This window comes from Eschrichtius robustus, chromosome 15 (assembly GCF_028021215.1).
Source record: "Eschrichtius robustus isolate mEscRob2 chromosome 15, mEscRob2.pri, whole genome shotgun sequence".
Classification (NCBI taxonomy): domain Eukaryota; kingdom Metazoa; phylum Chordata; class Mammalia; order Artiodactyla; family Eschrichtiidae; genus Eschrichtius; species Eschrichtius robustus.
In genome coordinates, this window is record NC_090838.1 from 86,878,023 (window position 1) to 86,900,196 (window position 22,174).

Below are 22,174 nucleotides of genomic sequence, written 5' to 3' on the forward strand. Positions count from 1 at the left end.
TGCATGAGCTGTTTGCATATTTTAGAGATTAATCCTTTGTCCATTGATTGATTAGCAAATATTTTCTCCCATTTTGAGGGTTATCTTTTCGTCTTATTTATGGTTTCCTTTGCTGTGCAAAAGCTTTGAAGTTTCATTAGGTCCCATTTGTTTATTTTTGTTTTTATTTCTATTACTCGAGGAGGTGGATCAAAAAAAATCTTGCTGTGATTTATGTCAAAGAGTGTTCTTCCTATGTTTTCCTCTAAGAGTTTTATAGTGTCCAGTCTTATATTTAGGTCTCTAATCCATTTTGAGTTTATTTTTGTGTATGGTGTTAGAGAGTGTTCTAATTTCATTCTTTTACATGTAGCTGTCCAGTTTTCCCAGCACCACTTATTGAAGAGACTGTCTTTTCTCCATTGTATATCCTTGCCTCCTTTGTCATAGATTAGTTGACCATAGGTGCGTGGGTTTATCTCTGGGCTTTCTATCCTGTTCCATTGATCTATATTTCTGTTTTTGTGCCAGTACCATATTGTCTTGATTACTGTAGCTTTGTAGTATAGTCTGAAGTCAGGGAGTCTGATTCCTCCAGCTCTGTTTTCCTGCCTATTTGGGGTCTTTTGTGTCTCCATACAAATATTAAGATTTTTTTGTTCTAGTTCCATAAAAAATGCCATTGGTAATTTGATAGGGATTGCATTGAATCTGTAGATTGCTTTGGGTAGTATAGTCATTTTCACAATATTGAGACTTCCAATCCAAGAACATAGTATATCTCTCCATCTGTTGGTATCATCTTTAATTTCTTTCATCAGTGTCTTATACTTTTCTGCATACAGGTCTTTTGTCTCCCTAGGTAGATTTATTCCTAGGTATTTTATTCTTTTTGTTGCCATGGTAGATGGGAGTGTTTCCTTCATTTCTCTTTCAGATTTTTCATCATTAGTGTGTAGGAATGCAAGAGTTTTCTGTGCATTAATTTTGTGTCCTGCAACTTTACCAAATTCATTGATTAGCTCTAGTAGTTTTCTGGTGGCATCTTTAGGATTTTCTACGTATAGTATCATGTCATCTACAAATAGTGACAGTTTACGTCTTCTTTTCCAATTTGTATTCCTTTTATTTCTTTTTCTTTTCTGATTGCCGTGGCTAGGCCTTCCAAAACTAGGTTGAATGAGAGTGGCGAGAGTGGACATCCTTGTCTTGTTCCTGATCTTAGTGGAAATGCTTTCAGTTTTTCACCATTGAGAATGATGTTTGCTGTGGGTTTGTTGTATACGGCCTTTATTATGTTGAGGTAGGTTCCCTCTATGCCCACTTTCTGGAGAGTTTTTATCATAAATGGTGTTGAATTTTGTCAAAAGCTTTTTCTGCATCTATTGAGATGATCATATGGTTTTTATTCTTCAATTTGTTAATATGGTGTATCACATTGATTGATTTGCGTATATTGAAGAATCCTTGCATTCCTGGGATAAATCCCACTTGATCGTGGTATATGATCCTTTTAATGTGTTGTTGCATTCTGTTTGCTAGTATTTTGTTCAGGATTTTTGCATCTATATTCATCAGTGATATGGGTCTTTAATTTTCTTTTTTTGTAGTGTCTTTGTCTGGTTTTGGTATCAGGGTGATGGTGGCCTCATACAATGAATTTGGGAGTGTTCCTCCCTCTGCAATTTTTTGGAAGAGTTTGAGAAGGATGGGTGTTAGCTGTTCTCTAAATGTTTGATAGAATTCACCTGTGAAGCCATCTGGTCCTGGACTTTTGTTTGTTGGAAGATTTTTAATCACAGTTTCAATTTCATTACTTGTGATTGGTCTGTTCATATTTTCTATTTCTTCCTGCTTCAGTCTTGGAAGGTTATACCTTTCTAAGAATTTGTCCATTTTTTCTAGCTTGTCCATTTTATTGGCATAGAGTTGCTTGTAGTAGTCTCTTAGGATGCTTTGTATTTCTGCGGTGTCTGTTGTAACTTCTCCTTTTTCATTTCTAATTTTATTGATTTGAGTCCTCTCCCTCTTTTTCTTGATGAATCTGGCTAATGGTTTATCAATTTTATCTTCTCGAAGAACCATCTTTTAGTTTTATTGATCTTTGCTATTGTTTTCTTTGTTTCTATTTCATTTATTTCTGCTCTGGTCTTTATGATGTCTTTCCTTCTGCTAACTTTGGGTTTTGTTTGTTTTTCTTTCTCTAGTTCCTTTAGGTGTAAGGTTAGATTGTTTACTTGAGATTGTTCTTGTTTCTTGAGGTAGGCTTGTATAGCTATAAACTTCCCTCTTAGAACTGCTTCTGCTGCATCCCATAGGTTTTGGATCGTCGTGTTTTCACTGTCATTTGTCTCTAGGTATTTTTTTATTTCCTCTTTGATTTCTTCAGTGATCTCTTGGTTATTTAGTAATGTATTGTTTAGCCTCCATGTGTTTGTGTTATTTACGTATTTTTCCCTGTAATTCATTTATAATCTCATAGCGTTGTGGTCAGAAAAGATGCTTCATATGATTTCAATTTTCTTAAATTTACTGGGGCTTGACTTGTGACCCAAGATGTGATCTATCCTGGAGAATGTTCCGTGTGCACTTGAGAAGAAAGTGTAATCTGCTGTTTTTGGATGGAATGTCCTATAAATATCAATTAAATCTGTCTGGTCTGTTGTGTCATTTAAAGCTTCTGTTTCCTTATTTATTTTCATTTTGGATCATCTGTCCATTGGTGTAAGTGAGGTGTTAAAGTCCCCCACTATTATTGTGTTACTGTCGATTTCCTCTTTTATAGCTGTTAGCAGTTGCCTTATGTATTGAGGTGCTCCTATGTTGGGTGCATGTATATTTATAATTGTTATATCTTCTTCTTGGATTGATCCCTTGATCATTATGTAGTGTCCTTCCTTGTCTCTTGTAACATTCTTTATTTTAAAGTCTATTTTATCTGATATGAGTACTGCTACTCCAGCTTTCTTTTGCTTTCCATTTGCATGGAATATCTTTTTCCATCCCCTCACTTTCAGTCTGTATGTGTCCCTAGGTCTGAAGTGGGTCTCTTGTAGACAGCATATATATGGGTCTTGTTTCTGTATCCATTCAGCAAGCCTGTGTCTTTTGTTTGGAGCATTTAATCCATTCATGTTTAAGGTAATTATCGATATGTATGTTCCTATGACCATTTTCTTAATTGTGTTGGGTTTGTTTTTGTAGGTCCTTTTCTTCTCTTGTGTTTCCCACTTAGAGAAGTTCCTTTAGCCTTTGTTGTAGAGCTGGTTTGGTGGTGCTGAATTCTCTTAGCTTTTGCTTGTCTGTAAAGCTTTTGATTTCTCCATCGAATCTGAATGAGATCCTTGCTGGGTAGAGTAATCTTGGTTGTAGGTTCTTCCCTTTCATCACTTTAAGTATATCATGCCACTCCCTTCTGGCTTGTAGAGTTTCTGCTGAGAAATCAGCTGTTAACCTTATGGGAGTTCCCTTGTATGTTATTTGTCGTTTTTCCCTTGTTGCTTTCAATAATTTTTCTTTGTCTTTAATTTTTGCCAATTTGAGTACTATGTGTCTCGCCCTGTTTCTCCTTAGGTTTATCCTGCATGGGACTCTCTGCGCTTCCTGGACTTGGGTGGCTATTTCCTTTCCCATGTTAGGGAAGTTTTCAACTATAATCTCTTCACATATTTTCTCTGGTCCTTTCTCTCTCTCTTCTCCTTCTGGGACCCCTATAATGCGAATGTTGTTGCATTTAATGTTGTGCCAGAGGTCTCTTAGGCTGTCTTCATTTCTTTTCATTCTTTTTTCTTTATTCTGTTCTGCAGCAGTGAATTCCACCATTCTGTCTTCCAGGTCATTTATCCGTTCTTCTGCCTCAGTTATTCTGCTATTGATTCCTTCTAGTGTATTTTTCATTTCAGTTATTGTATTGTTCATCTCTGTTTGCTTGTTCTTTAATTCTTCTAGGTCTTTGTTAAACATTTCTTGCATCTTCTCGATCTCTGCCTCCATTCTTTTTCCGAAGTCCTGGATCATCTTCACTATCATTATTCTGAATTCTTTTTCTGGAAAGTTGCCTATCTCCACTTCATTTAGTCGTTTCTCTGGGGTTTTATCTTGTTCCTTCATCTGGTATATAGCCCTCTGCCTTTTCATCTTGTCTATCTTTCTGTGAATGTGGTTTTTGTTCCACAGCCTGCAGGATTGTAGTTCTTCTTGCTTCTGCTGTCTGCCCTCTGGTGGATGAGGCTATCTAAGAGGCTTGTGCAAGCTTCCTGATGGGAGGGACTGGTGGTGGGTAGAGCTGGCTGTTGCTCTGGTGGGCAGAGCTCAGTAAAACTTTAATCCGCTTGACTGCTGATGGGTGGGGCTGGGTTCCCTCCCTGTTGGCTGTTTGGCCTGAGGAATCCCAACACTGGAGCCTACCCGGGCTGTTTGGTGGGGCTAATGGCAGACTCTGGGAGGGCTCACGCCAAGGAGTACTTCCCAGAACTTCTGCTACCAGTGTCCTTGTCCTCACGGTGAGCCACAGCCACCCCCCGCCTCTGCAGGAGACCCTTCAAGACTAGGAGGTAGGTCTGGTTCAGTCTCCTGTGGGGTCACTGCTTCTTCCCCTGGGTCCTGATGCACACACTATTTTGTGTTTGCCCTCCAAGAGCGGAGTCTCTGTTTCCCACAGTCCTGTCAGAGTCCTGCAACCAAATCCCGCTATCCTTCAAAGTCTGATTCTCTAGGAATTCCTCCTCCTGTTGCCAGTCCCCCAGGTTGGGAAGCCTGACGTGGGGCTCAGAACCTTCACTCCAGTGGGTAGACTTCTGTGGTATAAGTGTTCTCCAGTTTGTGAGTCACCCACCCAGCAGTTATGGGATTTGATTTTATTGCGATTGCACCCCTCCTACCGTCTCATTGTGGCTTCTCCTTTGTCTTTGGATGTGGGGTATGTTTTTTGGTGAGTTCCAGTGTCTTCCTGCCGATGATTGTTCAGCAGTTAGTTGTGATTCCAGTGCTCTCTCAAGAGGGAATCTGTAGCTTATTTTATACATAGTATTTGTACCTCTTACTCCCCTCCCCCATCCTGCCCCTCCCCCCTCCCCTCTCCCCACTGGTAACCACTAGCTTGTTCTCTATATCTGTGAGTCTGCTTCTTTTTTGTTATATTCGCTAGTTTGTTGTATTTTTTAGATTCCACATATAAGTGATATTGTACAGTACTTGTCTTTCTCTGTCTGACAGTTCACCTAGCATAATGCCCGCCAAGTCCATCCATGTTGCTGCAAATGGCAAGATTTCATTCTTTTTTTCTATGACTTAATGGTATTCCATTGTGTGTGTATATATATATCACATCTTCTTTATCCATTCATCTGTTGATGGATACTTAGGTTGATTCCATTCCATATCTTGGTAATTATAAATAATGCTGCTATGAACATTGGGGTACATTACCTTTTTGACATGGTGTTTTTGTTTTTGTTTTTCAGATATATACCCACGAGTGGAATTGCTGGGTCATATGGTAGTTCTATTTTTAGTTTTCTGAGAAACCTCCGTACTGTTCTCCATAGTGATTGCACCAATTTACATTTCATCAACCGTGTACGTGTACGAGAGTTTCCTTTCTCCACATCTTCACCAATGTTTGTTATTTGTGTTCTTTTGATGATAGCCATTCTGACATGTGCGAGGTGATATCTCATTGTGGTTTCGATTTGCATTTCCCTGATGATTAGCGATGTTGAGCATCTTTTCATGTGCCCGTTGGCCATCTGCATTTCCTCTTTAGAAAAATATCTATTCAGCTCTTCTGCCCATTTTAAAATCAGGTTTTTTTTGATGTTGAGTTGTTTGAGCTATTTATATATGTTGGATATTGATCCCTTATTGGTCATAGGGTTTGCAAATATTGTCTTCCATTCAGTAGTTTGCCTTTTCTTTTTGTCAGTGGTTTCCTTTGCTGTGCAAAAGCTTTTAAGCAAAGCGATAGTGAGAACCTTGGAGCAGTGACCCTCGTGGGACACAAGTGGCCTTCTGTATTTCTAATTGCTCTTCCAGGAAGCAGCTTATCCCCTTCCCCCCCACCCCCTGCCCCCCGCCCACTTCCCCACCCCTTGTTCTTCCCATGGCTGCATCCTTCCCAGCATGGGTTTTATAATTTAAAAAATCTTTTCAAACTTCAGGTGGGGAAGATTATGTCTTATTCTGTAAATGAAGACAAATTAACATTTCTCTTGTAAGTGGCATGGTCAGACAGTGTTTTCAGATATACCTGTGAGTATTATGAGGCCTCATACCCACCAGAAAATGTGCATCATCTCAGGAGCGAAAGAAAAGCTCCGTGCTCTGGCCATGTGGGTGGGGAAGTGATGTGGCAGTCTCCCTGCTCTCTTTTGATTCATATTTTTTTCTTCTCCTTTTATGTCCCTTTGCAGTTTTAAATTTCTCTCTTCTGTGTTGGAGGCTGGGGTCTCTGTTGGTGCCTGTAGCTTTGTCCTTAGTATCTGGGTTGTCTTTGAGCTCAAAGGACAGGGCTGTGAAGCCCCAGGAGGTGTTCCATGTGAGAAAACTCTGATGTGCTGAATGTCTTATACATCCCCATTTAATTTTCAAAACATCTGTCTATGGTGGGGACCTTTATACCCACTTAACAGATGAGGAAACTGAGGCTCAGGGAGGTTAAGACACAAACCCAGCATCCAATGACCAATATGGAAGAGGCAATTCTTTTATGTTTTAATTTTTTTATTATTTTTTATTGTAGTATAGTTGATTTACAATGTTGTATTAATTTCTGCTGTACAGCAAAGTGACTCAGATACATACATATATATATATATTCTTTTTTATATTCTTTTCCATTATAGCTTATCATAGGATATTGAATACAGTTCCCCGTGCTATACAGTAGGACCTTGTTGTCCATCCATTCTATATGTAATAGTTTGCATTTACTAACCCCAAACTCTCAGTCCATCCCCCTGCACCCCGCCTCCCCTTTGGCGACCACAAGTGTATTCTCTACGTCTGTGAGTCTGTTTCTTCTTCGTAGATGGGTTCATTTGTGTCATATTTTAGATTCCGCATATAAATGATATCATGTGGTATTTGTCTTTTGAAGAGGCAATTCTAGTGGTTGCTTTCCTAGGCTTTACTTAACCAACTCCTCTTCAGAAATTAAGATTCTGTTTAATTTAATTCAAGTTCCAGAGGAGAGGGCTGCCAACTCTCCACCTCGAAGAGAAACCTATTGTCTCACCCCGCCCAGTCAAGGAATAGAAGCCCTGTCTCTCAACTAGAAAGGGGCTATGGAGTTCAGTCCTTACACCAGCCTTCCACTTCAGGGAGAGGTAAGAGAAACAAGAAAGAGAGAGGAAAACAGAACATCCATTCTCCTCAGAGAACCTAACTCCTGAGTCCAGCCTTGGTTCTAGTTCCGTATCTACCACCAAAATCTGATGTGACCTCATTAAATTCCTTCCCAGCTCTGGGTCCGTTTCCCCATCTATTGAGTTTTTATTCTATCAATTATACTCTTTATATCTAACTCCAAGCTCTTTTATATCTGCCTGTTTCTGTTTCACAGTCTCCTGTTCTTGTTTTATGTCAGTTTTTCCTTCCTTTATCTCTTTGAGTGATTTAAATATATTTGATGTTAAGCCCTTTTTAGATTGTTCTTTTTTTCTGTTTCCTCAGATGGAAACTCTTCTAGTTGGGGAGTTTGTGGGAACTCCATGAAGTGGTTGTGAATCCATCATTACTTCTGGGTATTTCTCCCATGTGCACCTGGGCAGGACTATATAAGAGCATGTGTTCTTGACCTCATATATTAGGTGCTCCTGCACTGGTCCCAGCCTCCCATGGGTGGGTGAGGGCCTCAACCCTTGTCATTGGGCACCTCTGCTATGGTTTCTTGTTCGTGTTAGTGTTTTCCTGTCATTTCTAAGTGTGGAGTGGAATGGGTAGTTTTCGGTGTGTACCTGGTTGGCTATTTTGAATGAAAGTCCAATTGTATCATCTGTAAACATTTCACAGATGAGGAAGTGGAAGCTCAGAGAGGTAGCCTGACTTGCTCAAGTACACACAGCTAGAAAGGAGAATTATAATCTGGTTAAACCCTCTCCACTCCCTGCGTCTGGCAGCCTGGGTACTAATCTCAGCTCTGATTCATTGCTGGCTGTGTTCTTTAGACACTTTTTTTCCTCTGTGAGCTGGAGAGACTGACCTCTACCCTTCAGCATGCAGAACAAACTCAAAACTGTGTCCTTGGCAGAAGTGAAAAAAACTGACAGGGTTTAACCTGGTATATTAGAAAAGGTGTGAGTTCTGGAGTCTGGTTTTATGACCTCAGGTAGGTCACTTAGCCTCGTGGAGTGTCAGTTTTCTCATCTATAAAATGGGGATAATAATCACACTTACCTCTCTGGGTGGTGATGAGTGTGAAGTGAGAAAATGCATGAGTTTGGCACATAGTAGGTGTTTAATAAATATTCCTTTCTTCCTTCCATGGAGGAAAGCAGACTGGAGGTAGGGGAGTGGAGGACTGGGACAGCTAATCCATCAAATCCCTCAGGGTTTTGGGAGCCAGAGGGCAGAGAGGTTCTCCAAAGACAGAACAGAAAATATCAGGGAAGGTCCAGGGAAGGCAGATTTTAGCTCCATTTTAGGAAAATGATGAGAGCTTACCCAATCTGGAAGGAGTTGATTTTAGAGGAAATGAGTTTCCCATCACTCAAGGTGGCCAGAGAGTCCAGAAATAAACCCATACATCTATGGCCAATTGATTTTTTTAAATTGAAGTATGGTTGATTTACAATATTGTGTTAGTTTCAGATGTATAGCAAAGTGATTTGTTTATATATATGTGTGTGTGTATGTATATATATATGTGTGTGTGTGTATATATATTTCTCTTCTTTTTATTCTTTCCCATTATAGGTTATTACAAGATATTGAATAGAGTTCCTTGTGCTATATAGCAAATCCTTGTTGTTTGTCTATTTTATATATGGTAGTGTGTATCTGTTAATTCCATACTCCTAATTTATCCCTCCCTCCTTCCACTTTGGTAACCATAAGTTTGTTTTCTATGTCTGTGAGTCTGTTTCTGTTTTGTAAATAAGTTCATTTGTACTATTTTTTAGATTCCACATAGAAGTGATATCATATAATATTTGTCTTTGTATGATTTACTTCACTTAGTATGATAATCTCTAGGTCCATCCATGTTGCTGCAAATGGCATTATTTCACTCTTTTTCTTGGCCGAGTAGTATTCCAGTGTGTGTGTGTGTGTGTGTGTGTGTGTGTGTGTATACACACCACATCTTCTTTATCCATTCATCTGTTGATGGACACTTAGGTTGCTTCCATGTCTTGGCTATTGTAAATCGTGCTGCTATGAACGTTGGGGTGCATGTATCTTTTCGAATTTGAGTTTTTTTCTTTTCTGGATATATGCCCAGGAGTGGGATTGCTGGATCATATGGTAACTCCAGTTTTAGTTCTCTAAGGAACTCCATACTGTTTTCCATAGTGGCTGCACCAATTTACATTCCCACCAACAGTGTAGGGGGGTTCTCTTTTCTTCACACCCTCTCCAGCATTTATTATTTGTAGATTTTTTGATGATGGCCATTCTGATTGGTGTGAGGTGATACCTCATTGTAGTTTCGATTTGCATTTCTCTAATAATTAGTGATGTTGAGCATCTTTTCATGTGCCTGTTGGCCATCTGTATGTCTTATTTGGAGAAATGTCTGTCTTCTGCCCATTTTTTGACTGGGTTGTTTGTTTTTTTGATATTGAGTTGTATGGGATGTTTGTGTATTTTGGAAATTAAGCCCTTGTCGATTACATCGTTGGCAAATATTTTCTTCCAGTCTCTAGGTTGTCTTTTCATTTTGTTTATGGTTTTCTTTGCTGTGCAAAAGCTTATGAGTTTGATTCAGGTGTCATTTATTTTTGGCTTTATTTCTTTTGCCTTGGTAGACTAACCTAAGAAAATATTGCTATGATCTATGTTAGAGAATATTTTGGCTATAATCTCTTCTAGGAGTATTATGGTGTCCCACCTTATATTTAAGTCTTTAAGCCATTTTGAGTTTATTTTTGTGTATGGTGTGAGGGAGTGTTCTAATTTCATTGATTTTTATGTCCAACTTTCCCAATACCACTTGCTGAAGAGACTGTCTTTTTTATATTGTATGTTCTTGCCTCCTTTGTTGAAGATTAATTGACTATAGGTGTGTGGGTTTATTTCTAGGCTCTCTATTCTGTCCCATTGATCTATATGTCTGGTTTTTGTGCCAATACCACAGTGTTTTGATTACTGTAGCTTAGTGGTATTGTCTGTATGGACAATTGATTTTTGAAAAGGGTGCTAAGTGCATTTATTGGGAGAAAGAATAGTCTCTTCAACAAATGGTGCTGGGACAACTGGATAAACACATGCAAAAGAATGAAGTCAGATCTCTACTTCACACCATATACAAAAATTAACTGAAAATGGGCCAAACACCTAAATATAAGAGTTAAATCATAAAATTCTTAAGAGAAAACATAGAGGTAAATCTCCATGACCTTGGATTTGGTAGTGGATTCTTAGATATGATGCTAAAATTATAAGAACAAAAGAAAAATAGATAAACTGGTCTTCATCAAAATCAAGAACTTTTGTGCATCAAAGGACATTACCATGAAAGTGAAAAAGCAACCCACAGAATGGAAAAAAATATTTACAAATCATATATCTGATAAGGATTTAAAATCCAGAATATATAAAGAACATCTACAATTTGACAACAAAAAGACAATTAACCCACTTAAAAACTGGACAAAGGACTTGAATAGACTTTTCTCCAAAGAAGATATAAAAATAGCCACTCCAAAGAAGATATAAAAGTAGCCAGTAAATACATGAAAAGATGCTCAACATCATTAGTCATTAGGGAGATGTAAATCAGAACCACAATGAGATACCATTTTATATCTACTAAAATGGCTAGAATAAAAACATTTAAAAATGAAAAACCAGAAAATAACAAGTGTTGATGAGAATGTAGAAAAATTGGAACCCTCATATATTACTGGCAGGAATGTAAAATGGTGCAGTACTATGAAAAATTATTTGGTGGTTCCTCACAAAGCTAAAGATAGAATTACCAAATGATCCATAAATTCCACTTCTGGGTATATACCGTAAAGAATTGAAAGCAGGGACTCAAGCAGATACTTGTACAGTAATGTTCATAGCAGTATTATTCACAATAGCCAAAAGGTAGAAACAACCCAAATGTCTATCAACAGATGAATGGATAAACAATATGTAGTGTATACATATCATGGACTATTTCTTAGCCATAAAAAGGAATGAAGTCTTGATACATGCTACTACATGGATAAAGCATTATTCTAAGTGAAATAAGCCAGACACAAAAGAACAAATATTGTTTGATTCCACTTATGTGAAATATCTAGAATGGGCAAATTGAGAGAGATAGAAAGTAGATTAGATATCACCAGGGGTTGAGGGGAGTGGGGAACAGAAACTCTATGTAAGTCCAATGAGGATCAAGATAAAGCAGAATGTTTCCTGCTTGGAGTACTTCTAATGACGTCTATCCTTGCCACAGTTGTGTTTATGAGACCTGTGTTGTTAGGTTTCAGTTTGAGCAAAGAAGTGAACAGAACATTCAGAGGAGGTTAAGGGCATGAGGGTATTGTTGATGATGGACCAAAATGGAAGTGCCCTGGTAGGTGGAGCGAGGCAAAGTATGGGGTCAGATTAAGTCAGTGGCTTCCACATTTATTTTTACAATGACTTATACTATGAAATACAATTTTCAGCATGACCCAGTAAACACATATTTTATAAAAAGGTTTCAGTAGTAAAGTAGGGGGACTGAAAAGGGTATTGAAGAATCAGAAGTTAGTGGCTTCTAGGAGATTCCTAAAAATCCTCAGTTTAAGATTTCCATAAGGAATGGATGTCCAATAGCCAGGAAAATGTGATGTATATTATTGATCTGGGAAATATGAATCTAAGGATCAATACTTTCAAATCGAAGTGTTGTGGTAGTTGTTAACAGTACCAGAGATCATGTGGAGGTGGGTGATTTTTAAATGTAGTTTATATCTGTTGAGATAAAGCTGGGGGTAGTATCTGAGTTCCTTGTAGTAACTAATCATATCTGTTTATAATAAGGCAGGATCTAAGACTGTGGGTGAAATTTCCAAACCCTATTACTAATTAATAAGGAAATGGGGAGAAAGCAATACTAAGGAAATAATTCTTTATTATGTTGATGATGGAACTTAAACTCAATACTGTCATGTCACAGAGGTAATTTGCTGTGTTGGTAACAGTATTTGTAATTAACAACTAAAAACTCAGCCCACTTGGAAAGTTTAAAGCAGGTTTTATGTGATCAAAAAGAGGCTCATTTTGTTGTTGCTGTTTTTTAATATGTCATAGCTATTTCTTCTTCCTTTCCCTAACTTATTTACATTTGCTTTTCTTATTGTTTGGAATTCCCTGTGGTAAGGAGGTAAGTGGGATGCACTCAGAATACAAGCTGTGAATAATCTGATCTTTCTTCACCCCGGCCAAGGGCTGGTCTGCTGAACGGCAGGTGTATTATTGTCTATGAAGCAGAAATAGCAGGATCTTTTAAAATTAATGATTATACTGGATTGACCCCTTTGTGTCCATAGCACTCTGGGTTGTATGTATCACACAGAAGGTGTTCTGGGGTCTTATGGGTCTTAGTTTTGATTTCTCCCCAAAATAATAAGTGGACTTCATTAAAATTAGAAAACTTCTGCTCTGTGAAAGACAATGTCAAGAGAATGAGAAGACAAGCCACAGGCTGGGAGAGATTATGTGTAAAAGACACATCTAATAAAGGCCTGTTATCTTAATTATACAAAGAGTTTTAAAAACTCAACAATAAGGAAACAAACAACTGGATTAAAAAATGAGGCAAAGACCTTAACATACTTTATCAAAGAAGATACACAAATGGTATATATAGCATATGAAAATATGCTCCACATCATATATCATCGGGAAAAAATGCAAATTAAAACAACAATGAGGGGCTTCCTTGGTGGTCCAGTGGTCCGTGCTTCCACTGCAGGGGGTGTGGGTTTGATCCCTGGTTGTGGAACCGAGATCCTGCATGCCACACAGCATGGTCAAAAAGTAAATAAAAGTTTGAAAAAACAAAAAATTAAAATAAAATAAAAACAACAATGCGATACCACTACACACCTATCAGAATGAGCAAAACCTGGAACACTGACAACACTAAATGCTGGTGAAGATGTGGAGCAATAGGAATGCTCATTCACTGCTGGTGGGAATGCAAAATGGTACAATCACTTGGGAAGACAGTTTGGTCGTTTTGTACAAGACTAAACATACTCTTATCATACCATCCAGCAGTCACACTCCTTGGTATTTACCCATAAGAGTTGAAAACTTATGTCCATACAAAAACCTGCACATGGATGTTGATAGCAGCTTTATTCATAATTGCCAAAACTTGGAAGCAACCAATATGTCCTTCAGTAGGTGAATGGATAAACCGTGGTACATCCAGACATTGGAATATTATTCAGTGCTAAAAAGTGAACTATCAAGACATGAAAAGACATGCAGGAGCCTTGGGAATTCCCTGGCAGTCCAGTGGTTAGGACTCTGTGCTTTCACTGCTGAGGGTTCGGGTTCAATCCCTGATCTGGGAACTAAGATCCTGCAAGCCGTGCAGCATGGCCAAAAAAAAAAAAAAAAAGCCATAGAGGAGCCTTAAATGCATATTATTAAGTGAAAGAAACCAATCTAAAATGGCTACATACTGTATGATTCCAACATCTGGAAAAGGCAATACTATGGAGAGAGTAAGAATTTTACCCAGGGGGTAGGGGATGGGGAGGGATGAATAGGTGGAGCACAGAAGATTTTTAGGGCAGTGAAAATACTCTTTGGTATTATAATGATGAATACATATCATTATACATTTGTCCAAACTCATAGAATGTACAACACCAAGAGTAAACCCTAATGTAAACTATGGACTTTGAGAGATTATGACGTCTCGATGCAAGTTTTAATTAATTAATTAATTAAGGTTATTTATTTATTTATTTAGGCTGTATTAGGTCTTTGCTCCTGCGCGCGGGCTTTCTCTAGTTGTGGCGGGCAGGGGCTACTCTTTGTTGTGATGCATGGGCTTCTCATTGTCGTGGCTTCTCTTGTTGCAGAGCACGGGCTCTAGGCGCACAGGCTTCAGTAGTTGTGGCACGTGGGCTCAGTAGTTGTGGCACACGGGCTTAGTTGCTCCACGGCATGTGGGATCTTCCTGGACCAGGGCTCGAACCCCTGTCGCCTGCATTGGCAGGCGGAATCTTAACCACTGCACCACCAGGGAAGCCCTCAATGCAAGTTTATAAGTTGTAACAAATGTACTACTCTGGTGGGGGATGTTGATAATGGGGGAGACTATGCATGTGTGGGCAGGGGTTATACAGAAAATCGCTATACCTTCCCCTTAATTTTTTTGTAAATCTAAAATTGCCCTAAAAATAAAATCTTAATAAACAAACAAACAAACCCTAGAGGCAACATCAAACTTAATGTTGAGAAACTGGATGCTTTCCCCCTAAGATGGGGAACAAGGCAAGGAAGTCTTCTCTCATCTTTCATATTCCTCTTATACTGGAAGTCCTAGTTAGTGTAACAAGACAAAGAAAGGAAATTTTAAAATATACAGATTTTGTTTCTTCACAGACGACATGATTCCCTATGCAGAAAATCCCAAAGAATCAACCAAAAAAACCACCCCCCATCCCCAACTCCTGGAACTGATAAGAAGGTATAGCAAAGTTGCAGGATACAAGATTAATATACAAAAGTAAATTGATTTCCTATATACCAGCAATAAACACTTGGAATTTGAAATTAAAAAACAATATCACTTATAATAGCACACAAAATTTTAAATGTAATAAAATATGTATAATATCTATATGAGGAAAACTACAAAACTCTGATAGAATAAATCAAAGAAGATCTAAATAAATAGATATTCCTTGTTCATTGGAAGATGCAATACTGTTAAGATGCCATATGTCTGTCAATTTATCTATATATTCAACACAATCCCAATCAAAACCCCAATAAGCTCTTTTGTAGCTATGATTCTAAAGTCTATGTGGAGGGCTTCCCTGGTGGTGCAGTGGTTATGAATCTGCCTGCCAATGCAGGGGACACAGGTTCAAGCCCTGGTCTGGGAAGGTCCCACATGCCACCGAGCAACTAAGCCATGAGCCACAACTACTGAGCCCACGCGCTGCATCTACTGAAGCCCACGTGCTTTAGAGCCCGTGCTCTGCAACAAGAGAAGCTACCACAATGAGAAGCCCACACACTGCAACGAGGACCCAACACAGCCAAAAATAATAAATAAAAATAAATAAATTAAAAAGAATAAAATAAAGTCTATATGGAAAGGCAAAAAACCTAGAGTAATCAAAATAATACTGAATAAAAAGAACAAAGTTGGAGGACTCACAATACCCAGTTTTTTTTTTGTTTTTTGTTTTTTTTTAATACAGTTATTTATTTATATTTATTTTTGGGTGTGTTGGGTCTCTGTTTCTGTGCGAGGGCTTTTTCCAGTTGCTGTGAGCAGGGGCCACTCTTCATCACGGTGCGCGGGCCTCTCACCGTCGTGGCCTCTCCCGTTGCTGAGCACAGGCTCCAGACACGCAGGCTCAATAGTTGTGGCTCACGGGCTTAGTCGCTCCACGGCATGTGGGATCTTCCCAGACCAGGGCTCAAACCCGTGTCCCCTGCATTGGCAGGCAGATTCCCAACCACTGCGCCACCAGGGAAGCCCACAATACCCAGTTTTAAGACTAACTAGAAAGCTATAATAATTAAGACGGCATGGTGTTAAAAGAACAGGTGCATAAATTAATGGAACAGAATTGAGAGCTGAGAAGTAGATACACACAAATACAGGCAAATGATCTTTCACAAAGAAGCAAAGACTGACAATTCCATGGTGGGTAATGATGGTCTTTTTTTTTTCCTTCCAGTATTATTGAGAAATATTTGACATATAGCACTATATAAGTTTAAGAGGTACACCATAATGAGTTGACCTACATACATCATGATATGATTATCACAATTAGTTTGTTGAACATCCATCATCTCATAGATATAAAATTAAAGAAATAGAAAAATAATTTTTTTCCTGTGACGAGAACTCTTAGGATTTACTCTTTTAATAACTTTCATAGATAACATACAGCAGTGTTAATTATATTTATTATGTTTTACATTACATCTGTAGTACTTATTATCTTGCAACCAGAAGTTTGTACCTTTTGACTGCTTTCAACCAATTTCCCTCCCCACCCCAACCTCTGGTAACTGTACATCTGATCTCTTTTGCTATGAGTTTGTTTTTGAAGTATAATTAACCTATGTTATTACAACATAGTGATTCAATATTTCTGTACATTTCAAAATGATCACCATGATAAGTCTAGTTACCATTTGATACCATACTAAGATATTACATAGTTATTGCCTATTTCTTCTTTTGTTCTCTTCACCTGTGATTTGATGAGTCTTTAGTGTTATGTTTGGATTGCTTTCTCTTTTCTGTGTGTGTATCTATTATAGATTTTTGGTTTGAGGTTTATATATAGCAATCTACATATATATGGGATTATTTTAAGTTGATGATCTCTAAGTTCAAAAGCATTTTAACAACACTGCATTTTTACTCCCCCCCTCCTGTTTACTAATTTTGACATCACATTTTACATCTTATTGTTTTGTTTATCCCTTAACTACTTGTTGTGGATATAGATGATTTTACTACTTTTGTCTTTTAACCTTCCTACTAGCATTCTGTGTGGTTGATTTACTACCTTTATTGTATATTTGCCTTTGCCAATGAGATTTTTTTCTTTCATAATTTTCATATTTCTTGTTGTGGCCTTTCCTTTTTCATTTAGAGAAGTTCCTTAACATTTCTTTTAAAGCTGGATTGGTGGTGCTGAACTCTTTTAGCTTTAGCTTGTCTGTAAAACTTTTGATCTCTCCATCAAATCAGAATGAAAACCTTGCCAGGCAGAGTATTCTTGGTTGTAGGTTTTTCTCTTTCATCACTTTAAACCCTGCCACTCTCTTCTGGCCTGCAGGGTTTCTGCTGAAAAGTCAGCTGGTAGCCTTATGGGAGTTCCCTTCTATGGAACTTGTTGCTTTTCCCTTGCTGATGTTAATATTCACCCTTTATTTTAAATTTTTACCATTTCAATTACTCTGTTTCTTGGTCCTCTTTGGGTTCATCCTGTTTGGGACTCTCTGTGCTTCCTGGACCTGGATGTCTGTTTACTTCCCCAGGTTAGGGATGTTTTCAGCTATGATATCTTCAAATATATTCCCTGCCTTTCTCTCTTTCTTCTCCTTCTGGGACCCCTGTAATGCAAATGTTAGCATGCTTGATGTTGTCACAGAGGTCTCTTAAACTGTCCTCATTTCTTTTTTTTTTAAATTAAATTAAAATTTTTTTTATACAGCAGGTTCTTATTATCTATTTTATACACTTTGGCATATATATCTCAATCCTAGTCTCCCAGTTCATTTCTTTTTATTCTTATTTCTTTTTTCGGTTCAGCAGCAATGATTGCCACTACTCTTATCTTCCAGCTCACTGATCTGTTCCTTTGTATCATCTCATCCACTGTTGATTCCTTCTAGAGAATCTTTCATTTCCGTTACTTATTCTTTTTTTAAAATAATTAATTAATTAATTAATTTATGGCTGTGTTGGGTCTTCGTCTCTGTGTGAGGGCTTTCTCTAGTTGTGGCAAGCGGGGGCCACTCTTCATCGCGGTGCGCGGGCCTCTCACTATCGCGGCCTCTCTTGTTGCAGAGCACAGGCTCCAGACGCGCAGGCTCAGTAATTGTGGCTCACAGGCCCAGCTGCTCCGCGGCATGTGGGATCTTCCCAGACCAGGGCTCGAACCCGTGTCCCCTGCATTGGCAGGCAGATTCTCAACCACTGTGCCACCAGGGAAGCCCCCCATTATTTATTCTTTATCTCTGTTTGGCTCTTCTTTATATTTTCTAACTCTTTATTAAAAACTTCTGACTTCTCACTCTGTTCATCCAAACTTCTCTCAAGTTCTTGAACATTTTTATGATTATTACCTTGAACTCTGTATTGGATAGATTGCCTATTTCCACTTCACTTAGTTCTTCTGGGGTTTTATCTTGTTCCTTTATTTGGAACATGTTTCTCTGTCACCTCATTTTGCCTAGGTTGCTGTTTTTATTTTTATGTATCTGGTAGGTTGGTTACATTTTCCAGCCTTGGAGAAGTGGGCTTTTATGGGAGACATCCTATACCTCCCAGTGGTGCTTGCACCTCTCTTCAGTAGAGCTATATGCTCTAGGGGTGCCCCCTATGGGGGCTGCATTAGTCCTTCTCTTGTGGCCGGCCGACAACTGTGGGTGGTCTGGTAGGCATGGGCAGCCCCCAGTCTGATTGGCTGCCAGGCCCTGCCTTGTGTGGAGGCCTCTGGTGGGCAGGGCCAGGTCACATGGTGGCTGGTTGTGAAGCTTGAGGTGTCCAGGGGCTAGTGCCGGCCCAGTGGTGGGCAGAGCCAGGTTCTGGGGTGGGTGGTTGCAGGGCCAGGTGTCCCGGATCTAGTGTCCACCTGCTGGTGAGTGGGCCAGTTCCTGACATGGCTGGCTGTGGCGTCAGATGTGTCCCAAAGCTGGTGTTGGCCCACTGGTGAGTGGGACTGAATCCTGGGGTGGCTAGTTGAGGGGGTCCATGGTGTCTCAGAGCTGGTGTCAGCTTGCTGGTAGACAGAACTTGGTCCTGGGGTCTCTGGCTGTAGAGACCCAATTTCGTTCCTTTTTATGGCTGAGTAATATTCCATTGTATATATGTACCACATCTTCTTTATCCATTCATCTATTATTGGACATTTAGGTTGTTTCCATGTCCTGGCTATTGTAAATAGCGCTGCAGTGAACATTGGGGTACATGTGTCCTTCTGAATTATGGTTTTCTCTGGGTGTATGCCCAGTAGTGGGATTGCTGGGTCATATGGTAGTTCTATTTTTAGTTTTTTGAGGAACCTCCATACTGTGCTCTGTAGTGGCTGCATCAATTTACATTCCCACCAACAGTTCAAGAGGGTTCCCTTTTCTCCACACCCTCTCCAGCATTTATTGTTTGTACATTTTTTGATGCTGGCCATTCTGACTGGTGTGAGGTGATACCTCATTATAGTTTTGATTTGCATTTCTCTAATGATTAGTGATGTTGAGCATCTTTTCATGTGCCTCTTGCCCATCTGTATGTCTTCTTTGGTGAAATGTTTATTTAGGTCTTCTGCCCATTTTTTAATTGGGTTGTTTGTTTTTTTTGATATTGAGCTCCATGAGCTGTTGGTATATTTTGGAGATTAATCCTTTGTCAGTTGCTTCATTTGCAAATATTTTCTCCCATTCCAAGTGTTGTCTTTTCATCTTGTTTATGGTTTCCTTTGCTGTGCAAAAGCTTTTAAGTTTCATTAGGTCCCATTTGTTTATTTTTGTTTTTATTTTCATTACTCTAGGAGGTGGGTCCAAAAAGATCTTGCTGTGATTTATGTCAAAGAGTATTTTTCATGTTTTCCTGTAAGAGTTTTATAGTGTCCGGTCTTACATTTAGGTCTTTGATCCATTTTGAGTTTATTTTTGTGTATGGTGTTAGGTAGTGTTCTAATTTCATTCTTTTACATGTAGCTGTTCAGTTTTCCCAGCACCACTTATTGAAGAGGCTGTCTTTTCTCCATTGTATGTTCTTGCCTCATTTGTCATAAATTAGGTGCCCATATGTGCGTGGGTTTATCTCTGGGCATTCTATCCTGTACCATTGATCTATATTTCTGTTTTTGTGCTAGTGCCATACTGTCTTGATTACTGTAGCTTTGTAGTATAGTTTCAAGTCAGGGAGCCTGATTCCTCCAGCTCCGTTTTTCTTTCTCAAGGTTTGTTTGGCTATTCGGGGTCTTTTGTGTTTCCATACGCATTGTGAAATTTTTTGTTCTAGTTCTGTGAAAAATGCCATTGGTAGTTTGATAGGGATTGCATTGAATCTGTAGATTGCTTTGGGTAGTATAGTCATTTTCACAATGTTGATTCTTCCAATCCAAGAACATGGTATATTTCTCCATCTGTTTATGTCATCTTTGATTTCTTTCATCAGTGTTTTGTAGTCTTCTGGGTACAGGTCTTTTGCCTCCTTAGGTAGGTTTATTCCTAGGTATTTTATTCCTTTTGCAATGGCAAATGGGATTGTTTCCTTAACTTCTCTTTCTGATTTTTTGTTGTTAGTGTATAGGAATGCCAGAGATTTCTGTGCATTAATTTCATATCGTGCAACTTTACCAAATTCATTGGTTCTAGTAGTTTTCTAGTGGCAGCTTTAGTATTTTCTATCTATAGTATTATGTCATCTGCAAACAGTGACAGTTTTACTTCTTCTTTTCCAATTTGTATTCCTTTTATTTCTTTTTCTTTTCTGATTGCTGTGGCTAGGACTTCCAAAACTATGTTGAATCATAGTGGCACGAATGAACGTCCTTGTCTTGTTCCTGATCTTAGTGGAAATGCTTTCAGTTTTTCACCATTGAGAATGATGTTTGCTATGGGTTTGTCATATATGGCCTTTATTATGTTGAGGTAGGTTCCCTCTATATCCACTTTCTGGAGAGTTTTTATCATAAATGGGTGCTCAATTTTGTCAAAAGCTTTTTCTGCATCTATTGAGATGATCATATGGTTTTTATTCTTCAATTTGTTAATATGGTGTATCACATTGATTGATTTGTGTATATTGAAGAATCCTTGCATTCCTGGGATAAATCCCACTTGATCATGGTGTATGATCCTTTTAATGTGCTGTTGCATTCTGTTTGCTAGTATTTTATTCAGGATTTTTGCATCTATGTTCATCAGTGATATTGGTCTATAAATTTCTTTTTTTGTGAAAAAGATGTCTGGTTTTGGTATCAGGGTGATCATGGCTTCATAGAATTAATTTGGGAGTGTTTCTCCCTCCACAATTTTTTGGAAGAGTTTGAGAAGGATCAGTGTTAGCTCTTCTCTAAGTGTTTGATAGAATTCGCCTGTGAAGCCATCTGGTCCTGGACTTTTGTTTGTTGGAAGATTTTTAATTACAGTTTCAATTTCATTACTTGTGGTGGGTCTGTTTATACTTCCTAATTCTTCCTGGTTCAGTCTTGGAAAATTGTACCTCATTTCTTTTTAGAATTCTTTTATTTTTGTTTTATTTTACATTTTGGCAGTTTCAATGTGCATTTTATAAAACATTGGCTATTTTATAAAACATTCCACATGTTGTTTAATATATCCTTGTAGCTTATTTTATACATTATAGTTTGTACCTCTTAATCCCCTACGCCTATATTGCCCATCCTCCCTTCCCTTTCCCCAGTGGTAACCACTCGGTTCTTCTCTGTATCTGTGAATCTGCTTCTTTTTTTGTTATATTCACTGGTTTGTTGTATTTTTTAGATTCCACATATAAGTGATCATACATTATTTGTCTTTCTTTTTCTGACATATTTCACTTAGCGTAATACCCTCCATGGCTATCTCTGTTGCTGCAAATGGCAAAATTTCATTCTGTTTATGGCTTAGTGGTATTCCATTATATATATATATCTCACATCTTTAAAAAAGAACCTAGACACATCTTACACCTTTCACAAAAATTAAGTCAAAATAGATCATAGACTTAAATGTAAGACACAAAACTATAAAACTTCTAGAGGGAAACATAGGAGAAAATCTAGATAACTTTGCATTTGATAAGGAGTTAAATTTTTTTATCATGGTAAAATGTAAATAACATAAGAATTATCATTTAAGCCATTTTTAAGTGTTCAGTTCTGTGCCATTCAGCACATTCATATTGTTCTGTAACTATCACTACCACCCATCTCCAGAACTTTTTCATCTTCCCAAACTGAAACTCTGTACCCAAATAAACACTAACTCTCCATTACTCCCTACCCTCAGCCCCGTCATCGTTATTCTACTTTGTCTCTATGAATTTGTCTGTTACGGATATTTCATATAATTGGAATAATATAATATCTTTCCTTCTGGCTTA